The 22,440-nt window shown below is 42.3% G+C and overlaps 1 pseudogene; it reads left to right on the top strand.

Annotated features, from left to right (window-relative positions):
- Window positions 1-3,489: 3,489 nt before the first annotated feature.
- LOC140117092 (myeloperoxidase-like) lies at window positions 3,490-20,823 on the top strand (annotated as a pseudogene).
- The last annotated feature ends 1,617 nt before the right edge of the window (window positions 20,824-22,440 follow it).

Genomic DNA, 22,440 nt, shown 5'->3' with positions numbered 1-22,440 from the left:
ATGCTGATAACTGGAGTCTTCCTGGATCTGGATGGGATATTGGACCCTGTACCAGGAGATCTTCTGACACTGGTAGTATGACTGGGTCCTGAGTGGACATCCGCTTCAGAATCGGGTACCAGCTCTTTTTGGGCCAATTTGGGCACACAAATATGGTCTGTGTCTTCTCTAGATAAATTTTCTCCAATACTCTGGCGATCAGGGGAATAGGGGGGAAGGCGTAGGCGAGAGTGGTGTTCCAAGAGTGGGAGAATGCATCCAGACGATCTTTTGTCTCCCCTTTTTCTAAGGAAAAAAAGTGTCGACACTTGGAGTTTCTTTTTGTCGCAAACAAGTCTATTTGAGGTTCTCCCCAGAGAGAGGATAGATACTGGAATATCTCCTCTTTTATGCACCACTCGTTGGGAAGTATTTTCCTTCGGCTGAGGAAATCCGCCCTGGTGTTCTCTGTTCCCTTTAGATGGGTAGCCGAGATTGATAGGACATGGTCCTCTGCCCACAAAAATATTTGTCTTGTTAAAGACATCAGTAATGGGGATCTGGTTCCCCCTTGCCTCTTCAGGTATGATACTGTCGTGGTGTTGTCGGACAGTATCAACACGTGATGTCCTGCCAATTGAGCAGTGTTTGAACTGAGCACTTCCCAAACCGCCCTTAGTTCTCGATAGTTGGACGACCTTCTGGAGATCTCCTCTGTCCAGGAGCCCTGCGTCAACTTTTGAGGAAGCACTGCTCCCCAACCGCTCTTGCTGGCGTCTGTCTGTATGGTGATATACGGACTGTTCCTCCAGAAGATTCCCCTGTCTAGATTTGTGTCCATCAGCCACCACTTGAGATCTTCCTTGACTGACGCGGGGATTGATACCTTTTTGTCCAGTCCCTTCGAACTCCTGTTCCAGGATCTTAGAACCCATTTCTGGAGAGCTCGAGTATGGGCTTGGCACCAGGCCACTGATGAGATGCATGCTGTTAATAGTCCTAGGACCTTCATAGCACCCCTGATGGAGATAAGAGACCTTCTCCGGAACCTTCTTAACTCCTCCTTGATATGAGCCCTCTTTTCCTGTGGAAGGAATGACATTTGTAAGCATGAGTTTAAATTTACTCCCAGGAATTTCTTTACTGTGGCTGGTGATAGATCTGATTTTGGGTAATTTATGATCCAGCCCAGTCTTTCTAAAGTTCCTATTGTGATGTTTCTTGAGGAAATTAGGTTCTGTTTGTTTTGTCCAATAACCAGCAGGTCGTCTAGATATGGAATAATCAGTATGTCCTGCTGTCTTAGGAACGCCACCACCTCTATCATCACCTTGGTGAAGGTTCTGGGGGCTGAAGATATGCCAAAGGGGAGTGCACGAAATTGAAAATGTAACGTGGAACCCCCCGGAGAAAAAACAGAGAACCTTAGGAACTTTTGTGAAGACGGGTGAATGGGGACGTGATAATATGCGTCCTTTAGGTCTATAGTGCACATTACAGCATTTTTGTGGATAATGTGGGTGGCAGACCTTACCGACTCCATCCTGAACTTGTTGTAGACGATGAAGTCGTTGAGTCGTTTCAGGTTGATTATCAGCCTGTTCGATCCGTTCGGCTTCTTTACAAGAAAAAGAGAAGAATAAAATCCTTGCTTTTCTTGTTCCTGAGGAACCTGGGAAATAACTCCAGAAGACAATAAAGATGATATTTCTTGCCAGATTAGATAGTGGGACATTTCTGATGTATGGGGAGAGGGTGGTAGGTAACTGGTAGGAGGAAGCTTCTTGAAGTCTATCTTGTATCCCTGAAGAAGGATGTCTAGAACCCAAGGATTTGAGGTGATTTTTAACCATTCCTCTCTGAACTTCAATAATCTTCCTCCTACTATGGCGTCACTGTTTTTTGTTTCTGTTGGGATCGGATGATGTTGAAAAGAGAAACCCTTTACCTTTTCCTCCTTTCGGGTAGCTCCAGCGACCCCTTTTCCCCTTATCTTTGTATTCTTCTCTTTGGCTTTTAAAGTCCCGAAAGGGCTGCTTCCTGGGTATTGGCTTATTCTCCGGGAAACCCTTTCTCTTATCTGATGCCCTTTCCAAGATGGTGTCAAGTTCAGGGCCAAAGACAAATTCGCCTGAAAAGGGAAGACCACATAGCTTTGTTTTTGAGCGGATATCCCCACTCCACTGCTTCAGCCACAGCGCCCTTCTTGAAGCATTTGTCAGGGCTCCTTCTTTTGAAGAGAATCGTACACCTTCAGCTGCTGCGTCTGCTAAGAAGGACGTTGCTGATTTTAATAGAGGGAAATTCTCCAAAATTGTAGTTCTGGGAGTTCCTTCTTTAATATGAGATTCAAGCTCATTTAGCCAATATAGGAGATTCCTCGCGACTGAGGTGGCCGTTAAATTTGATTTCAGACCCCACATGGATGTTTCCCAAGCTTTTTTCAGCAGAGAGTCAGATTTTCTGTCCATGGGGTCTCTAAGCTGCGCTGCGTCCTCAAACGGCAGGTCTGTCTTCCTTACTATTTTAGTGACCTGCACATCCACTTTGGGACAGGAATCCCATAATTTAGAGTCTTCAGGCTCAAAGACCAATCTCTTCCTAAAGTTTTTTGATATAAGGATCCTTTTCTCTGGTTCCTTCCACTCTTCGTACACTAACTCTTTGAGGGTGTCATTTAAGGGAAACACCCTCTGGCGCTTTGCTTTTAACCCACCAAACAGCTCATCTTCTCTAGATTGGGGTACGACCACATCCTCAATTTCTAATGTCTGTCTGATGGCCTTCAATAAATCATCCAATTCATCTATTGGGAAAAGATGTCTGGATTCAGTAGATTTTACAAAATCCTGGGGATTTAAGGAGTCTTCCGTCTCTATTACAGAACAAGAAGGAGTCTCTGAATCACTTCCTGCCTCGGATGGTGACGACCCCAGTTCCAATCTGGGCTTTTTACACGGGGGAGCCCTAGATGTAGCAGCGGCAATAGATGAGACCACCTTCTCTTCTATGAACCCTTTGAGTTCGTCTAGGAAGGATGATTTCTCCTCTCGCATGAAGTTATCAATACATACTTTACATATTGGTTTCTTATATGAATCTGGCATAGAATGGTTACACATGTTACATTTTCTGGTCCTGGTTTTATCCGATTTCTCGGGTCTTTCAGGCCTGCTAGCCTTATCCCCCTTCTCCTCCTTGCCTTTCCCCTTAGACCCCAGGTCTTTTTCCTAAAAGGCAAATATAGGAGACTAATAACCCACAACATTGCATACATAGTGGCAATATCCCCTGCAATTAGCCCACTTACAGATACTGGAGGGTGCAGGAAGATTGGGTTAACTTCGTCAGTCATAGTAGACAGCGGAAGATTTAGATGCAGATACTGGAGCCGTAGTCACTTGAACAACTAGACCTCAGATCATAGTGATCTACCTGCTTTAAATACCTTAATGGGGAGCCCATCCCCCTTAGAAGCGGCTACCGGTCCGCGTCCCACGGCTCCCAGTGATGCTGCGCGGTTTCCCCGATCACTTCCGGTCGCGGCCGGAAGTCGTCATCAGACTACGGGCTGCTGGGAAATGTAGTTTACTTCAGCCGCGCGCGCGTGTAATCAGAGTTGCGGCGCGGCGGCCAGACAACGGACCCCTGGACGGCTACAAGGAGGACCTGGATCGACCGAGAGCCGGGGCCGCCGGGATTTCGCCGTGGACGGCATACCCGTGAGTGATTCTTCGTCCCCCCCCCCCCACCTGGAGGAGAGAGGACACCTCTCTATGACCTGCCTCGGTAGGGACAGGAAGAACACTGGCGGGAGGATGCGGGGAGGGGAATTTAACCTCTCTTCTTCCTGTCCCTACAGAGGTCAAGGGGCATCCTCCAGGTGGGCCGTCATGGGGGACGAAGTGGAAATCTATGAAAACAAGACCCCTGTTGAGCTCCCCTTCACCGCTTGTCCCGGCCAGTCTTATACCATACATGATAGACCACAAACGAAATCCAGAAATGTCTTTCTGGAATAGGCTTCATAAGCTACAACTAAAAGACATAATTGTTCCAGAACGGTCAGTAATGGAAACAGCTACAATTATATTTAGTGAATGCAAAATAAATGATTTTCTACAACAGCACTCTATAAAACAGACTATTCAAGCCATACATAACATCTACCAACCCTATCAACCAATAACACAGATGGAGGCTTACATATCAGGCAATAAGCCCAATAAAGGAAGAGTAGCCCTGGTTTACAACACAATGTCCCAATCAGTCCAGACAACAAAACCAACGTATCTTAGGCAATGGGAGAAAGACTTAGGAGAAGAATTCACAGAGATGGAAACTAAAAAGATTCTAGGCAACTCCACAGGGTTCTCTAGATGTATCAGGATTCAGGAAAATTCATTTAAATTGCTAACCAGATGGTATAAGACACCAAGTTTCTTGCACAAAATTGACACGGAATGTACATCAGAATGTTGGAGATGTAGAGACGGAGAAGGCACATATCTACATTTATGGTGGGATTGCCCAATAATCAAACCCTTTTGGGAAAAGGTCTTGAGAGAGATAGAAGACATATGTAGTCTGTGTATACCGAGAGACCCTAGTCTTATCCTTCTCTGGCGTCCAACGGAGATCTTCCAGCCAAAGAAACACGACCTAGCTACGCATCTGCTGATGACTGCTAGATTACTAATACCTGCATTTTGGAAGCAAGATAAGGCCCCCACAATAGAATTATGGAAGAATAGAGTGGCTGAAATATATAGGATGGAAGAACTTATAGCGTGGGCAAGTGGGAACAGAGAAAAATTTCTTAAATCTTGGGAAAAATGGATAGAGTACGACGGAAAGAGTATAAAAGACAATGAGGCGTGCGTACCATAGAGGAACAGAGGATAGACTTGGTAGTATGAGAGATAAAATAAAATCAGAATAACTGCAGTTTATAGTGTATTCCCCCTCCCCCATTCCCCCAGGATTTCTACCCCTTAATGTCTAGCACAATGACCATATACTCACATGTCCCCACTCCCCCCTCCCCCCCCCCCCCAACTACTGTCCAGGAGTGAGAAGTGAGGAATGAGGAGTGAAGCAGGTAAAGAGAAATGTAATTTAATAAAACACATTTGGTTTTCTCTTCTGTTTATAGTTGCGTGGTTGACTGTATACTAAAATTCTATAAGGAGCCCAGCTGCTTTGGCAATGGTTTATATTTTGGTTTTTATTTTTATTTTGATTTTTATTTAGATTATTATAGTTCTTATATATCGGTCGTACAAAGACCCAATGAAAATAAAAGAAGGTACTAGGAAAGCTGACTAGAAAGCAAGGTCTAGAGGCATAGAAGGTATTAAAGATGTAGAGTTAAAGCAAGATAAGTGTGGGGAGAGGCCAGGCAAATATTACAAGATTAATAAATACAGGGCTGCGTCCCGGAATGCCTCAGGCTGTGTAAAAATAATCTGGTCTAAGCTGCATAACTGTGAGGGTTTATCAAATATACCCTGGGAAAATTGAAAATTGAAAACTGAAAAATAGATGTCTGGTTGTGTTTTCCCTTTCCACATGCATTTCTGTATGACATATAAGTGTTAAAATGCGTTGTATTTTTATTAAAAAATGAATAAAGAAAGTTTTAAAACAAAACAAACAAAATATATTTAGTTTAGGGGGGTTATTTTGCATGACGGGTTCTCTTTAATCCGAATAGTATAGCAATGCTGATTGAAATGGGTTTAGAACTCTAAAGTCATCTTACCTACATACAATAAGCCACATGGGCAAATTAAAAGATAGATGACTTAGAGATGAGATAAAAATTGTTGCATGTCAGAAAATGTTTAATTTCATATCTTTTACCATCATGATCAAATTATGACCCTTTGATGATGCATTTCACACTTAACAGTTGACTGTACAGAAGGGATCTAATCATGGCACAAGGATGGTACTTTCAAATCTCAACAAATAATTTTTGCCTGTTGGTTCGAGGAACAATTAAGTCAGAAATCCATCATTAGTCAATGTCACGAATACATCCAAAAACTGTAACCGAGTCAGCGAATTAACCACCGTAAATTTAATTGTGCCGTCATCATATTCAAAGCACTATGAAATTGTAACAATTCTTATTTAGTGCCATCCCCAATGAGTAAGACGTCATCAATGTATCTCCACCACCTGAGACAATGGGGCAGATTTACTTACCCGGTACATTCACTATGGTCGTGCACTCGATGTCCACTAGGTGTCGCTGCTGCGCTAAAGGCCACCGGAATTCACTTCCTCCGTCTCAGTGTATGTGAGTTCTATTTTTGTGACACAATTTTTTTAAAAAAATTCTGCTGTTTTTCCGAATCTGTAGGGTTTTCCAACGGACACGCCCCCCGATTTCTGTTGCGTGAAAGCCGGCGCCGATACGCCAAAATCTGATGACGTGCGCCAAAATCCTGGGGCAATTCAGCGCAAATCAGAAATATTCGGGAAACCCGGCGGAAAAACGTGATTCGGACCTTTAGTAAATGTGCCTCAATGTCCAAAGTGAGTAAAAGGCATTGATGACATGTTCCTCAAGAACCCTCATAATAAGAAGAATTGAAATTTAAAATAGGGGTGCAAAACAGTTTTATGATTCTACTACGGTAGAGCACAAAATACAGAAAAATATAACCCCTCTAACACCAAACACCTCAGTATAGCACAGAATAGCACACAAAAACAAATAAAACTTTCCCAGAAGCACAAAGCTAATTTTGCAGTGCAGCCCAAACATAGCTCCCAACCGTCCCGGATTTGGTGGTACAGTCCCGGTTTTTCACCTCTGTCCGGCCATCACGGACAGCTGAGAGATTGTCCCAGATATTCCCTCCAGGTCCTGCACTGGCTGGGGTGATCCCAGCTCTGTGTCCTGCCTAGTATAGTTTCAAAGCCAGAACTTGCGGTATTGAATGACTTCTAAAGGCATCGGACAGGGAATCCTTTTGAGAGATGTGTCGGGTTAGCGCAGGGACCACATCATCAAGGTAATATCACCATCTGCCCATATATGGTCTCCACTTCTCCTAGGGCTTCCCCAGACACCTGCCATAGAGAGACAGAGCCTCTAGGATATGGCCTTGGTGGTTGTCTATAAGCAGATTTTTTGTACCTAAGAGCTTTACTTTTACTATTACACTGTGACACAGACTTAATGCACTGGTATATAGAGAGGAATCTTCTCTGATTATTATTGTACTTATTGAGACAATTATTATTTTATTTTTTTTATTATTATTTTTATTATTGTTATGAAGACAATTATTATTATTATTATTGATAATCATAATAGTCTCCATAGTATTAATAATAATAAAAATAATAATAACAATAATTGTCTCAATCATTACAACAATAATTTCGGAGAAGATCCCTCTCTATATACCAGTGCATGGAGCCTGTGTCACAGTGTAACAGTAAAGCTCTTAGATATATAAAATCCTCCCATAAACAACCACTAAGCATGTAGCCTACTTGATAGAGGCTTTCTTTCTCCATTGTAGGTGGAGTGTGGAGGATCTTGGTTCAAATCCCACCCTGGGCTACATATGTTGCCATTTTGTCCCTCTTTCTCTTCCAGAAATTTTGGGAGGTATACCCAAATAATGCCCCAGAAATAATGTAGACCCATAAACCATAATTATTAGTAATATAAAAGAAGCCCATTGGCTATATAATAATACAGACATTAGATCAGACAATAAATGATAATACAAGCCTCACGTCAGGTAATAAATAATAATACAGGCCCCCGGGATAGGTGTGTATCAGAGTACCCTGAGAGTACCCTGAGAGCGACTAATGAAAATGTCTCCGCTGTCCCATTTTACTATATATTTTTTAAGAACATCACCTTAAAATATATTTTATCCTACAGAATCTTGTAAAAAAAAACAATAAATGTCTGCTATATGTGGTCCCATAGCTAAGACCTGCATCTATCTGGGGCCCCACCCGTGTGTGTGTTATGTTTCCCTTAGGCTTGTCATAAACAACATGGGCAAATGTTTTTGGAATTAAGTCGGCACAATTTTTGAATCCTCTACTTTTTTTTCACAGAAAGAAACCTTATCTTGGTGCGTCTAATACTGGTTTCACACGTCTTCTCCCACCTCAATATGAAGATGCAATTTCCCTGCCACGAGGCTGGACAGCCAACCTCCCCATCAATGGCTATCCTCTACCCCTGGTAAATAACTTAGAACCTCAAAGGGAGGGAAATACAGAATTTCCTTATTTGTCTATGAAAAACTATGAAACCTAGATTTTACGGACCAAGCACTGTGCTGGGGATGGGACTCCAAGCATCATTTGTTGTATATGATACAAGGATCCCATGCTTCTCCATGGAACAACAGCGCTGAAATGCAATCATGATTTGAGTATCTTTTGTAGGTTTTAGTAGGTTTTGCAGGGACTCTATGCATCATATATAATTATGATGCATAGAGTCCTGTCCTGGTACAGTGTTCAATGCATGACCAAGCATGTTCATATGCTTTTAGCCTAAGATATTTGGGTGCAGAGATCTTAGGCAGTCCAGTTATAGCCGTCAAACTGGTGTCCTAGTATTATCGCTGAAGAACCTCAAAAGTCCCAATGCTACATAAGACCCTATGGTGCACTGTAGATGAGGTAAAGCTTACAGTTTACCTATGATGGAAGATGATTCATAAGATGAGACAGCACTGATACACATTAACATGTGGATATGTCAAATGTTTATTTTCTACCACCTCAGTAATCAGATATCGAAAACTCTGAGGAATATAAAGCATATTGGAAAAATAGTATAACTTCCCATACAAAGAAATGTCACTCACCCTATAATGACCTCCAAAATTACCTCCAATGGTGATGTCCAGACACAGACATGTGACTGCTGCAGAGAATAGCTGGCTGTTTCGAGGATTTGTCAACTCCACCAATAAAGTAGACACATATTCACAGGGGCGTACTTAGAAATCCTGGGGCCCCAAATAGGGTTAGACTTGTTGGGAGGCACAGTAGTAGAGTAGTGGAAGAAAAGAGGACCTTGACTGATATCACATGCTTTAGGCCGGCCAATTACAAACATGTGGTCCTTATTTATATGAATTCCCTTTGATAATGTCACAACCAGGAAGTGCCCGCCAACTAGCTGTATATGATTTATAAGAAGAATTGATAGATAGATATATCAGGTTATATATCAGGATAGGAAAAATCCAGCAGCATGACACAGGTATTTTGGAATTGTTGGAATTGTTGTCAAAGGCTCTGTCTAGCTGTGTTAAAACCTGTTTTTTTGTCAGAAGCTTTACAGTTACGCTTTAAAGGCACAGGTACCGTGTAGTGTGTGCTAGTCAGTACAGGGTCGGCTAATAGCTTTTAGCAGGCACAGTACAGACACCATTAACCTACGACCTACAAACAGGCCCCAGCTTTGTGCGGGCCCCATAGCAGCGGCTGCTACGGCGCTTGTTAGGCCACTGCATATTCACATTGATATTTTGCTGGATTAAACCCATCCAATGTATGCAGTCAGTGGAAGCCAATTTTTGAATTAGGAAAGTCTGATATACACAAGGTAAAATCTTTTCTCTTGCTGCTCTTTTAACATATTTTTTTTTTGCAACAGGCACGTGACGTATCAAATGAAGTTGTAAAGATATCGACTGATTCCTTGAAACTGGATGACAGAATATCACTTATGTTCATGCAATGGGGGCAGTTTATGGATCATGACCTTGATCTCTCTGTTTCTACCCCAACAACATCATCATTTTTGCAAAATGTGGATTGTAATCGCTGTGTTAAAACTCATCCATGTTTCTCCTTAATGGTAAGACCATTTCCTGACACATTTTCATATCCATGTTCTGGTTGTAGACTTCCTATGCAACGAGCTACAAAGCCTCCTCATACATTAGACGGCAAATCTCTTAAAAAGGCTCGATTACATGTCAAATGGGGCCGGCTAAATAATTTGGAGGCATGAAGAGGTATATCAGAAGGCCTCAAGTACTCGAATGGGATGCCTACTATAGCTGTCGGCATAAGGCTTTAGGCCTGTTTCAGATGAGCATGTTACATGGTGTGAGCAGTTCCTGCATCCCTGAGAGACAAGCATGCCATACTATAATGGTGATTTAAGTCAACTCACTATGATGTCTAGTATCCTCTCACTGGGGCATTGTTGGCCCCTTGAAACGTTGCCACCCTACATGCATACAGACGTGGCCAAAATAGTTTGTAAAAAACTCAGTCCCTTTCTCTATGTTTTTCAGAGCTCATGTACTTTAGTCTTGTATCCGTTTTATGGATACCCATAAAATATATGGGGTCTGTGGGGTGAATAGAAACCCTCCGCCACACGGGAAATGTCGGCAGGTACCTGATATCTCCGGTTGCCGGCTGCCCTGCCATAGAATAATGATATAACCTGTTCCAGTTCAGAGGTGAACAGGCGCATGTTATAGCCAATGCACAGGAATGGGGTGGTACACTAGGAATTGCAATTTTTTCATGGCATGCAATTCCTGTTAAATGTCCCCATATGAGTGATCAGTGAACAATGGTTCTCACTAGGACATACTCTACTGTTTAGCAGATGAATCACATAATGCCAAAACATCCCTCTATTTGCAGTTGGCAGAAAAGGTGGCATTAATTGGGTTGTTTCTTGTGTGTGAACTGTGACTTACGGTTCTGTGTTTGGATTGATTGAAGCACACTCTGCTACTTGCATTTGAGCCCTGCCCATCAAGGGTTACTATTCTGATGGACAGTTCCTCTAGTCTGCTGATAGAGGCATGTCCAGGAACTGCCTTATATACCTGCCTACTCCCATCACCTCCCTGGTTATTCAGTCTGATCTCTGTATCTAGTGCTATTGCTATTTTGTTTGCTATATTTGTGTATTGACTTCTGCTTTGCCTCCTGACCATTCTATTTGCTAATCGATTCTGTACCTTTGCCGCCATCTTGGTTTTGACCCGGTTTGTCCGACGCCACTTGTCTATCTGTATCTGTTGTTTGTCCCTCAGTGCCGTGTATCTCCCATTGTTATCTTGCATTCCCTGTCTCAGACTTGTGTTAGTTTTCTGTGTACCAGTGTGAACACCGGTCTATCTCAGTATTCCTGTTACCTGTCCACTCCACCATCCAGCAGCTGCCAGATGAAGTAAGTCTTCCTGTCATCTTGTAGGGTCACTCAAGGGCCATTGGTTAGGTTTATCTGCCCAGGGCCATAGCCCCCAGGAAAGTTGCAGGGTGAGTTCGCCACCACTTACCTAGTCTGACAGCAAGTGCCAAGCCTGGTTGTGGTTGTAGTGTTCCTAGACAACACATAGGGGCAGATTTACTTACCCGGCCCATTCGCGATCCAGCTAAGGCAGTTCCTCCGCCGTCCACCAGATGTCGCTGCTGCGCTGAAGTTCCCTGAGGTCCGCCGGAGTGCACCATTCTATACTTGGTGAAGGTAAGTGCGTGTCCCGCGATACTTTTTTTTTTCTAAAATGCGGTGGTTTCTCCGAATCCGTCGGGTTATCGTTCGGCCACGCCGAACGATTTCCGTCGCATGCATGCCGGCGCCGATGTGCCACAATCCGATCACGTGCGCCAAAAACCCGGGGCAATACAGGGAAAATCGGCGCAAATCGGAAATATTCGGGTAACACGTCGGGAAACCGTGAATCTGGCCCTTAGTAAATGACCCCCATAGTCTGTAAATTAAATGTTTTCAGTTTTCACCAAGTGACCCTCGCTATATCAATGGGACAGAGTGTATCGGTATGATTCGCACAGCTTCCGTGTGCAGTCTGACAGATCCAGTACGTCAGCAGGTGAATGGCCTGACTTCTTACATTGATGCCAGCCAGGTGTATGGTAGTGACAACAATCTCGCCAACTCGCTTCGCAACAACACAAACCAGCTGGAACTTCTGGCCATTAATCAGAACTTCTCCGACCATGGATTTGCCTATCTGCCTTTTAAAGGAAATGCTCCTGACCAATGTTCTAGGAATGATCCATTATCACAAGTACCTTGTTTCGTAGCAGGTGAGATTATATAAGGGTACTTGAATAATAAAAAGACATGATCTTTTATGTACATGTAGTAAAGCCAGAGTTGTAGGGAATTACTTTGTATGGCTTATGCATACAATTTTTCTTTAAAATAATCTTTATTTTTTGTCTGATAAATGCATCAACATGGTGTAAAAACAGGCCCAGGATCAATACAAAGCCATCTCATAGATAAATAGATTAATAAATATATTAATATTATTATTGACAATATAACACATACAAATCCCCTAAACCATCCAACTTGGCACCTCCCAACCATTATTTTCAAATTGTCTACCTTCTCGACTACTATTCCCATAATTAATACAATCATGATTCCACAGTCATGCCAATAACATGAAACAGCCGGAAATATCTTAAGTAAGCTGAATCCTTAACCCCTAATTTCCTTTTTAACTTTCAAATGTGCACATTTTCTCATCTATAACTACCTGTGTAATATATCTTATCCTATTATTAACCCAAACACAGTAGTCAGAAATCATAACAAATTCCAGAAAATTGTGATTATCACAAAAAGGAGAGAACTGAAAGATACCACCAATCGACCACAGACCAATATTTATAGAGTGATTCTACTACCACCCAACTTTCCTGCTTTCTAACAGTGCAAATTAATTTATTAAAAACATACAAATCTCTCAACCACCAAAAATGCTGATTGTGCAGAAATGAAATAACTAAAGAAAGGTCCATGGACCTATGCAAATAAAGTAATTGTATTCTTACTTTTTCCACTTCTTAACCAACATGACATTTTTGACAAATCTTGGCTATAAATAGGACTAAACTTATCTCAATACATTTACCCAGATCAACGGAATCCCCAACTAAGAAAAATGTAAATCTTTCTTTAATATCATGACTGGGGTATCTATTTCAACTATGTCCCTATGAATTGGCAAAAGTTGATATTTCCCAGTTTATCTTGAATTTTAAAAGACTTTTCAATAACCTGCATAATACCTGGAATTACTTCACTTGGCTTCAGGACCAGCAAAAAGATATAATCCAGTTTTATAAATGTCTTATCCCACCTCCCCCTGGCTCCCCCAACTGCAAAAGTTAAGCCAAACTAATATAACCAGGGGTTCAATGAAGACCTTGAAGTGCAGTGAGGAGAGGGGACATCACCATGGCAGGTACCTCTAGTCAACCCTAAGGCTACATTCCCACTGCCGTTGCCCGCCCGTACCGTACCGTAGCGGGCAACGGCAGTGCACGGGGAGAGGAGGAGGAGGTGAGCGCAGCTCACCCCCGCCCCTCTCCATAGGAAGTTATGGCGCACGGCGCCGTACTACGGGCGAAGATAGGACATGTGACATGCGCCGTGCGCCCATTGCCGTCTATGGGGGACGTATATCGGCTGTATATACGTCAGCCGTATATACGTCCCCCATACGGCAGTGTGAATGTAGCCTTAGTCTCACTCACATTACTCCTTGCTACCAAAATTTGGACCAATACCAAACTTCTCCAAGACTTTCCAAAGTTACCGCCGCTCCACCCTATCAAGTGCCCTTACAGCATTCATTGACAGGATGGAGCAACCAGCACCCTCCCCCAAATGAATGCCAGTAAATAGTATATGTAAATTAAAGCCCTGCACAGGATGAAAATGCTCTAATCTGAATCTATAATTCCCTTAATCTCTTTTTTATGTCTGTTTACAAGCACTTTAGCTAAAATTTTCACATCAGTATATAAAAACGATAATTGCTTCATAGAACAAGATACTGACCCAGTCCCGTAAGATTTCTTGAACATCTCCAGCAACAGTGGGGTCAGTGTCCACCTAAATCTTTTACACAAGGTAATAGGTATTCCCAGAAAAGGAGTTGTCAGCCTTTTCTACCTAGAGTCAAGTGTCTCTCTATAGAATTCTGATAGCGAGGTCAAATAAGAAGTCGGATCCGTGTATTCTGTCCCCTGGCAGTCGGCCTTATTCATGAGGGGGCTGACCGACACACCCCCTCCACGCCCTTGTCAGTGAGAACCTCTAAGAATAGCCGTCAGCAACACATATATTGCGCAATCGCTGGCGGCTCTCTGCGATGCGGTGCACTGACAGCGGCCACGCTGTGCTTTTTGACAATATATACAGCATGCGGCCGGGTGCTGTGAATAAGCACGATGCGGCGTGCTTATCCCTCTGGAGGGAAAGACTTGTCTAATTCCAGTTCCCAAGCCTTAACATATGGGATTTCTGATTTGCCCCAGTTATCTAATAGTAACCCATAAATCAGTGAAATTGTGTGCGGGGCCGCACCCTGTACAGTGCACAGGGACTCAAAAGGTGTCAAGTCTCTATGTAGATTTACCTTAGATTTGATGACTTGATAGAAGTGCATTAGTTGATTGTATTCCGATTGTGCACGAGAATAAACTTCATCCATTTTTGATGTGTCACTTCGGAGTAGTCTGGTTAAATACATACCTCAGCACCATTATATAATACATCCTTAATACAAGCTTATTCCTTTTAGACCTTAGGAGTCACACTCCCATGAGGTGGCTTGGGATGGAACTCACAGTCCAAGGTTGTTTCCCTGGTGCCATGTGTCCTCCCAACCATGATTTGTTGGGAGAGTCCTTCTAAGCCAATCGTCTAAACCAGCCATTCTGGGTGGGAGACAGTTTTGTGTTCAAGAATGCTGACCAAATTGGACTCTGTTTTAAACAATAAATCCAACCTCCCGCACACTATCTTGAAGCACTTTTAGTGACAGGCTCCTACAATTGAAATGTAAGACCAACAGATTTAAATCCTCTTTTATCCTATTCAACAAGTTAGGAGCTGCTGATTTTAATGGTAACAAATGTTTATGTGTGTATTTACATACTTGTATATGTGTGTGTATGTTTTGTATGCACTTATGGTTGTATTTTAATGTATGTTGTGACATAGCCGTTTTATAGTGACAGCAATATTTTCCCCTATGGGGATTATCGTTGGACAATTCAGTGAACTCCGCCGACAGATAATTAAATGTGCCCCATTGACTTCAGCGGCAGTCGCTGAGACCATTTCCTGATGTTCTGCAAGGTTGTCTCTCAGTAGGCAGATGTCAAGCCTTGTTTCTCAGCCTAGTGCCCCGGAGAAAAGAACTCAATGCCGGTCCTATTCTTGGCTGTGTTTAGGTCTCTGCACTCCCATAAAAGTCTATAGGGCTATGAAAAACATCCGTGTCTCATCTGTTTTTTCAGTGGGCTACTTAGATAACGAACTCCATTTTTTAAGCAGTCCGCACAAAGAATACTTATGGGCCTACTTTGTGGGTTACCTAGTGGAGAAAAGGGGGAAATACTGTTGACACAAAAAAAACGGCAAATAGAGTCCTTTTTTGGGGGCTTTAGGGAAAAAAATGCTCACAGTAGGCCTACGACTGTGATTGACTAATTACTGGGTTTGAATAATAAGGAAATTCCAGGCTTGGAATTTGGAGGAGTCACTTCCCCCTTCACGATCTTTCCCCTCGTTCAGGGGTTCCACCTCCAGACTTCCAGGATGTATCTTTAGTTGACATTTTTCCCCAAAGTTTGCAAGGTAGATATTACAAAAGATTTGTAATCAGACCTCCACACAGTAAAACAAGTATCCTTGTCCAGCCACTAAACCCTTTAGAAACATAAGACAGAATGCAAACAACCGTAGTCCTCTACTTAGAGTAAATTCTAGACACTTGACTCCCTGATTACTATAATGCACACAGCCAACAGGTATCCCCCTGAGCTGTATTAAGAAATCTAGGCCAAAACACAATATACAGTCTCTCTAAGTAAAGCTCTCACATGTTGTTACGCTCCTGCAGGCCATGCCAACCATAGTAATTTAGCAAACAAGGCCAACCAGGATCTGCAGACACCCTCTTCTCTGGAGGCTTAGTAAGACAGACAGCTCATAGCCCAGAACAGGTGAGCAGGCAGTTTCTAGCAGACAGTAGAGGTGTCAGGCTATTAGTACTAGGACGCAGTTACTTATTTGATACTGCATTGGAGGGGAAGTGAGAGCTTGGTTGTCCACAGCCTCTGTAAGACTTTTGAAGAACATCCTATGCAAACTCCGTGCATCAACAGGCTCTGCTTACAGCTCCGCTAGACCAAATGAAACTCAGGGAGGAACTCCCTTGTATTTACCTCCTCCTGTTACTTGTGGCCCAGCCACTCCGGATCAAGACAAATAATCTGAAATGGCATACTTCAATCAGAGTCCAGGCCAAACCTCTCAGTGTTACAGTGTCCCCCACTAAGGAGCTTCACCACCTCTCCAGTATCCATGTGATCAGACCTCTATCAAAAGCTCAGCCGCTCTGCTGGAGAATACTCACTGTCAAACGTATGTCAAGCGATTTTTAATGGGGCTTATTTACTAAGGGTCCGCGCCCGCACTTTCGTCGGATTATCCGATGTTTTTGGGATTTGCACCACTGTGACAGGTATTTAACTGGGGATTGTGTCACACGTGATCGGATTTTGGGGCAGAAGTGCTGACTTTCATGCAACATAAATCAGGGGACGGGTCATCGGACGATCCGACGGATTCGGACTGAGTGCGGGATTTAACTTTCAAATTGTGTCGCAAGACCTGAGCGGGGAAGCGACACATGCAGGATATCAGGAGCGCAATCTTAGTGAATTGCGGCAGAGTGCATGATCGTCGGACGATGCACTTTTGGGGAACTCGCTGGACCAGGTAAGTAAATGTGCCCCACTGTGTGTTTTTCCTTCTACCCGTTTATTTTGCGTTTGGGCGCAATGTAAGATATGTACTATTCCTGGATGTCTTCTAGTCAGTTGTGAATTGTGTGTAATCAGTATGCAGTCCATTTTTGTGTTTTGTTGCTAGGAAATATCATGTGACCTGAGGCCTACATTTTAGCCAATTACATCATTGGCCAGCCTTCTTTCAGTTTTGCAGATGTGCAAAAACAGAAGGCATATGGATGACACACGGAAAATGTTCTCGGCCATACTGAGCACATACTGAACTCAAATACTGACTATTTACATCCTGTATAAAAAAAAAACATGCCAGTAAACACATGACGCTGGAACGAGGGAAGCAACCTGCAACCTTAGTTTATTTTTCCACACCTGCCAATAAAGTTAAATAAAGATGAATAGAAAAGCAGGGCTCAGACAAAAAAATTGGAAAACCATGTTGATTTCGATGCAAAATCCCTGATGAAATTTTTTATATCTTTGTTACGACTTCAATTTTTATTTCAGGGGACAGCCGTTCCAATGAGCAGCCTATGCTGACTGCCCTCCATACACTCTTCTTGAGAGAGCACAATCGCCTTGCAAAAGAGTTGCGTAAATTAAACCCACGTTGGTCAGGAGACAGACTATACCAAGAAGCCCGCAAGATAATTGGTGCCGTCTTACAGGTGCAGTATTATTATTTCAGTTCCTGCCCAATTAAATAGAGAGTTTTCCAGTTACCAAAAATGTTTTATTGTTTTTGACAGAAAGTAACATACAAGGACTGGCTGCCTTTATTGTTGGGTGATGAAACTTCAAAGGAGCTTCCTCCATATAAATCCTACAGTGAGGACGTGGACCCAGCAGTAGCCAATGTCTTCACCATTGGCTTCAGGATGGGTCATACACTGGTGCGACCATGCGTTTATAGATTAGCAGAGGATTACTCACCTGCCAGTCCAGAACCAGCAGTTCCACTTTTCCAAACATTCTTTGCCCCATGGAGAATAGTGAGAGAAGGTAACCTCTAAATTTCATCATTCTACATACTAGAAAAGAAAATGTTCTACTGGTAGTTATAGCATAAATAGAATTATTAATAATCATTAAGCCCCAATCAAGCCCATCTCTAATGACCATATTTTACATCTGCAGGTGGAATTGATCCTATGCTCAGAGGTATGATGCTGAATAAAGCCAAACTAAACCGCCAGGATCAGATAATGGTGGACGCGTTGAGGGAACGTCTTTTCTTAGTGGTTAATAATATTGGTCGTGATCTAGCGTCATTCAATATACAGAGAGGTCGAGATCATGGGTTACCAGGTAGGGTGTGGACAATATAAAAATGCATATTTCATTTAAAAAATATATATATATTATACACATTCATAAATAATCAGCAGAACCAAGTTCAATACAAAAGCCTAGTTCCTGTCCTATCTTTATCCCAAGGGCTGTGACGAGGGGTAGGCAGTCTCCTAGGATGCCACCCTTGCCTCCGAAACTGCGGAGAGCCGCCCTGGCCCTCTATAGTAACCATTGTTATGTGCGTCTTTAAAATGCACATACCACTGATTACTGGACACAGACAATACTACTCCTGCCTGCGTGATTTGACCAAGTAATGACATTGTTGGCGCTGTCTATGTCATAGAATGGCAGCAGTGTCATCCCAGTGGCTAGTGGTCTAACTAAGCGGGGTCAGTGCTATCAGATTAAGGAGGGGGGGAGGCTGTGGTGGCAAATTTTGTAGTAATAAGTCATGGCCGGGTAAGGTTGTGATTAAGTTCAGTACCTGATGGAGAAGGATTGTCACTTGTCAGGAGTCCTCTAGGAAGAAGACCAGGATGGCCAATTCCATATTTAAGCTGTAAGTGATGTCTGTAGATGCCTACTGTGCAGTACATTTATTTCTGGTGTATTATGTTGGGTATTTACTACTGATACATACAGGTAGTACCTGACTTAAGAACACCTGACTTACAGATGACCCCAAGTTACAAACAGACCTCAGGATGTTGGTAATTTACTGTACTTTGGCCTTAGGCTACAATGATCAGCTGTAACAGTTATCACAGGTGTCTGTAATGAAGCTTTATTGTTAATCCTGGTTCTTATAACAACCCAACATTTTTAAAATCCAATTGTCACAGAGACCAAAAAAATCCCTCTGTAATACAATACTACCTGCCTCAGTATGAATTATTAAAATGAAGGGAAATTAATTTAAACAAGGGGGGGCAACTTCGTTGAAGTTGACCCTGTGGTACTCCACTGGAAACTTCAAGCCAATCTGAGAAATGGGCTGCAGTTATGCATATGACACAACCAAAAAGTAACTACATTAAGGGGAAGTTTTACTAAGCTAAATGGTTCATAAGTAGAGATGAGCAAGTATACTAGTCCAAGTATACTGCTTGGTCGAGTATTAGCATACTCGCACCGGCTGGTTGCTCGGACGAGTATCTCACCGGCTCGAGATCAAACATTAAATTAATAAAAGACAGTGAAGAACAGTGTTTACAGGGAAGAATAACACATTACACATGTTTGCAGGTGTTCGCGCGTGTCGCCCGCTAAGTTAGATGTGCGCGAACATCTGGAATGTGAAGAATAGTGTTCTTTCAATGTGTTCTGCACTTAAATGTGTTCACTGTTTTCACAGTTTTTATTCTATTCTTCTATTCTATCTTTGCAGATGTGCGGTAAGGTAATTTTATGTGCTCAATTTTCTTAAATTCATAGGGTACAATGAATGGAGAAAGTTCTGTGGTCTTTCTGCACCAAATAATCTTGATGAATTGGCCGATGTGCTAAAAAACAGGGAACTTGCCAAGAAGCTCATTAAATTGTATGGAACGCCAGAAAATATTGATATCTGGGTTGGTGGAGTCTCAGAGCCCCCAGTTCGAAATGGAAGAATTGGGAAAACACTAACTTGCTTTATTGGAAATCAATTCCACAGACTTAGAACTGGAGATAGGTAAGTGCCAATGTACAAAATAAAAAATATATATATCTATATATATAGATCAGATAATCATCATTTTAAAAATACTTTTCAGATACTCAGTCTAACCTGTTGTATCACAATAATTAGTTAAAGAGATTTTCATCATCCATTCAGTAGGTAGTTGATAACTTATAGACTGTTGTCGTTCCAACCATTGGATCCTCAATCAATCACCAAAATGGGTTTTTCAACCCCCTTTTAACACGGCCATAAGACCACAGAAAGTAGGATCTTGGTGGAGCAGAAGTTGAGCTTTTAACAGACTTTCCTGGCTAACAATAATAATGAACAAATGGATAGGCCATCAATAGTTCAGTGCCGACCCAAAGAATAAACAGGATTAGTTACCGAATGTCAAAAGCAGGGCGAAACTGATAAAAAGTCCATAAAAAAGGCACAATTTAAGTTTTTTGTCAGTGCTACCAGCTTCCCATTACATTGCATAGAATAATAAATGGAGTCATTAAGTAGTACAATCTAAAACTTTAGATAAAAAAGCTAAACTCTCGCCTATCTGTCCCTATACACAGCATTGTGTATGGGGGTCGGTAGGTTGTCGGGTCCGGCCGGAAGCTGAATGCTGGATACCGGAGGGCACCGGAAGGTAAGTACATCTTTATTGTTTTAAGCAGCCCGCTCCCGGCCACCTATAGTTTTTTTTCACAACTCGGACAACCCCTTTAAGGTTTGAAGTAGAAATACCAAAATGATCTGCGGCATTAAGGGATTTATGACAGATGCCCTTCCTTTGTTTACTAAATGCCATCTATTCTAGATTACACAGTGTTGCCTTGTATTCTTTACTTACTGCATACAAAATGTTCTTTTAGGTTTTATTATGAAAATTCCACAGTTTTCAGCTCAGCACAAAAAAGATCAATAGAGTCGGTGACTTTGGCACAGATCATATGCGCTAACACCAACATTAAAAAAGTTCCTCCATGGAACATGGAGATTTCATGGAGTGTTCTAACTTCCCAGTTATGAATCTGACTCCTTGGAAAGCTTAGCATCCCAAATTGTAAGTATGTCTTTAAGTAAAGAAATGGAATACAGCATATTGTTCAATGTTTTTTCACTCTACACCACATTACTTACATTGGTTCTATGGAAGAGCACCATGTTTTGGAATGACCCTAACTTCATTGTATTAATAAGTACTGATTTATTTAACATCTAGAGGTTGAGAAATTCTCTAAGGAATCATAGGAGAAATCCCTTATCTTGCCCGATAAATTATCAATATCTGGTAAAATCCAGGAAACTAATTATAAGATTTTCACATGCTGGTATAGGACTCCGGTACACTTACAACAAATTTTCCCAACTGTGTCACTGATGTGTTGGCTATGCCACTGAGCCTCGGGCTCCATGTTCCACGTTTGGTGGGACTGCAAGGTGATAGCCTCCATCTGGTCTGCTGTCTGGGACTTATATAGAGCCATATGCAGAGTCTCTGGAGATCTCATACCAGCTTTTCCACTTCTTTCAATGCTCCCGGGTCACCGGGACATTAAAAAGGGTATCCTGAGACACTTCCTGGTGGCTATGAGGTTGGTGATCCCCAGACTCTGGAAGTCAACGGCTTCTCATACCCGATTGATGTGGGTGGAGGAAGTGGACCATATTTGCCGAATGGAAGAGCCCAGAGTAGAGTAATGATAACCGGATGAAGGCTTATTATGCTTACCAACATGGGGAGAGAAAAAGAACTGGACTGCACATCGACACATCACACAATGGTTTCCTGCCACTAGGCTACATTATATATCGAACTCGAGGTTCTTAATTACATTTTGATCAACTACGGTGACCTTGGTGTAGTGAGTCCCTACACTATTGTGTGTGGCATCAAAAGGCATCCACCGCCGCTGCAGAACAGCACCGGCAGGGACTAAGTTGGTTTATTACGCTTACTTTTGTTAACAGGGGCATGGCACCTCCACTCTGACTACTTCTGTCAGCCTGGCACAGCCACCCTTCCCCTGCTCCCCCCCAGACACTTTTTTTTAACAGCCACCCCCCACCCCCCAGCCCACCTGTAGATTTTAAAGAAAAGTCAGACAACCCCTTTGAGGGACTGTAGGTATAGATACCTGTAATGAGTAGAACATTGGACAGTGGTGACAGAAGGTGCAGCAGCATTGTTTAGAGATTTGTTTGTTTGAAATAATGAACTTGCTTTTAATATTGGCTACATGTGTATAGCTGATGGACAACAATAACCCTGGCTGGTGCATTTGTGAGACAATCAAGAGGGGAGAATTCTTGAGAGCTGATACATGATTTTTTTTTTTTTACAGATTATCTTATGAAAATCCACAAGATACAAAAATGAAATCACTGGCCTAGAATTCCCTTGCTGATCCTATGTATGATTAAAGATTTTGTTGTGTTTCCTTTCTCTAAATCCATTAGACTACTATACACAATCTCAGCATTGTGTGTCCTTCTGTAAACCACCAACCTATTTCAGGTGGTAGTAATTTCTACCTGTGTCTGCAGTACATTTAGGGAGTTTTCCTTAGGGGTAAATTTATCCTCTTATTTGTCCAAGGGGAAATTTGCCATTCAGACAATAATGGAGTGGGATACAGATCCATATGTCTAACTAATTGTGTTAGCAC

This window comes from Engystomops pustulosus, chromosome 2 (genome assembly GCF_040894005.1).
Source record: "Engystomops pustulosus chromosome 2, aEngPut4.maternal, whole genome shotgun sequence".
Classification (NCBI taxonomy): Eukaryota; Metazoa; Chordata; class Amphibia; order Anura; family Leptodactylidae; genus Engystomops; species Engystomops pustulosus.
The sequence above is the reverse complement of the archived record's forward strand: the minus strand, read 5'-3'. Positions and strand labels throughout refer to the sequence as shown.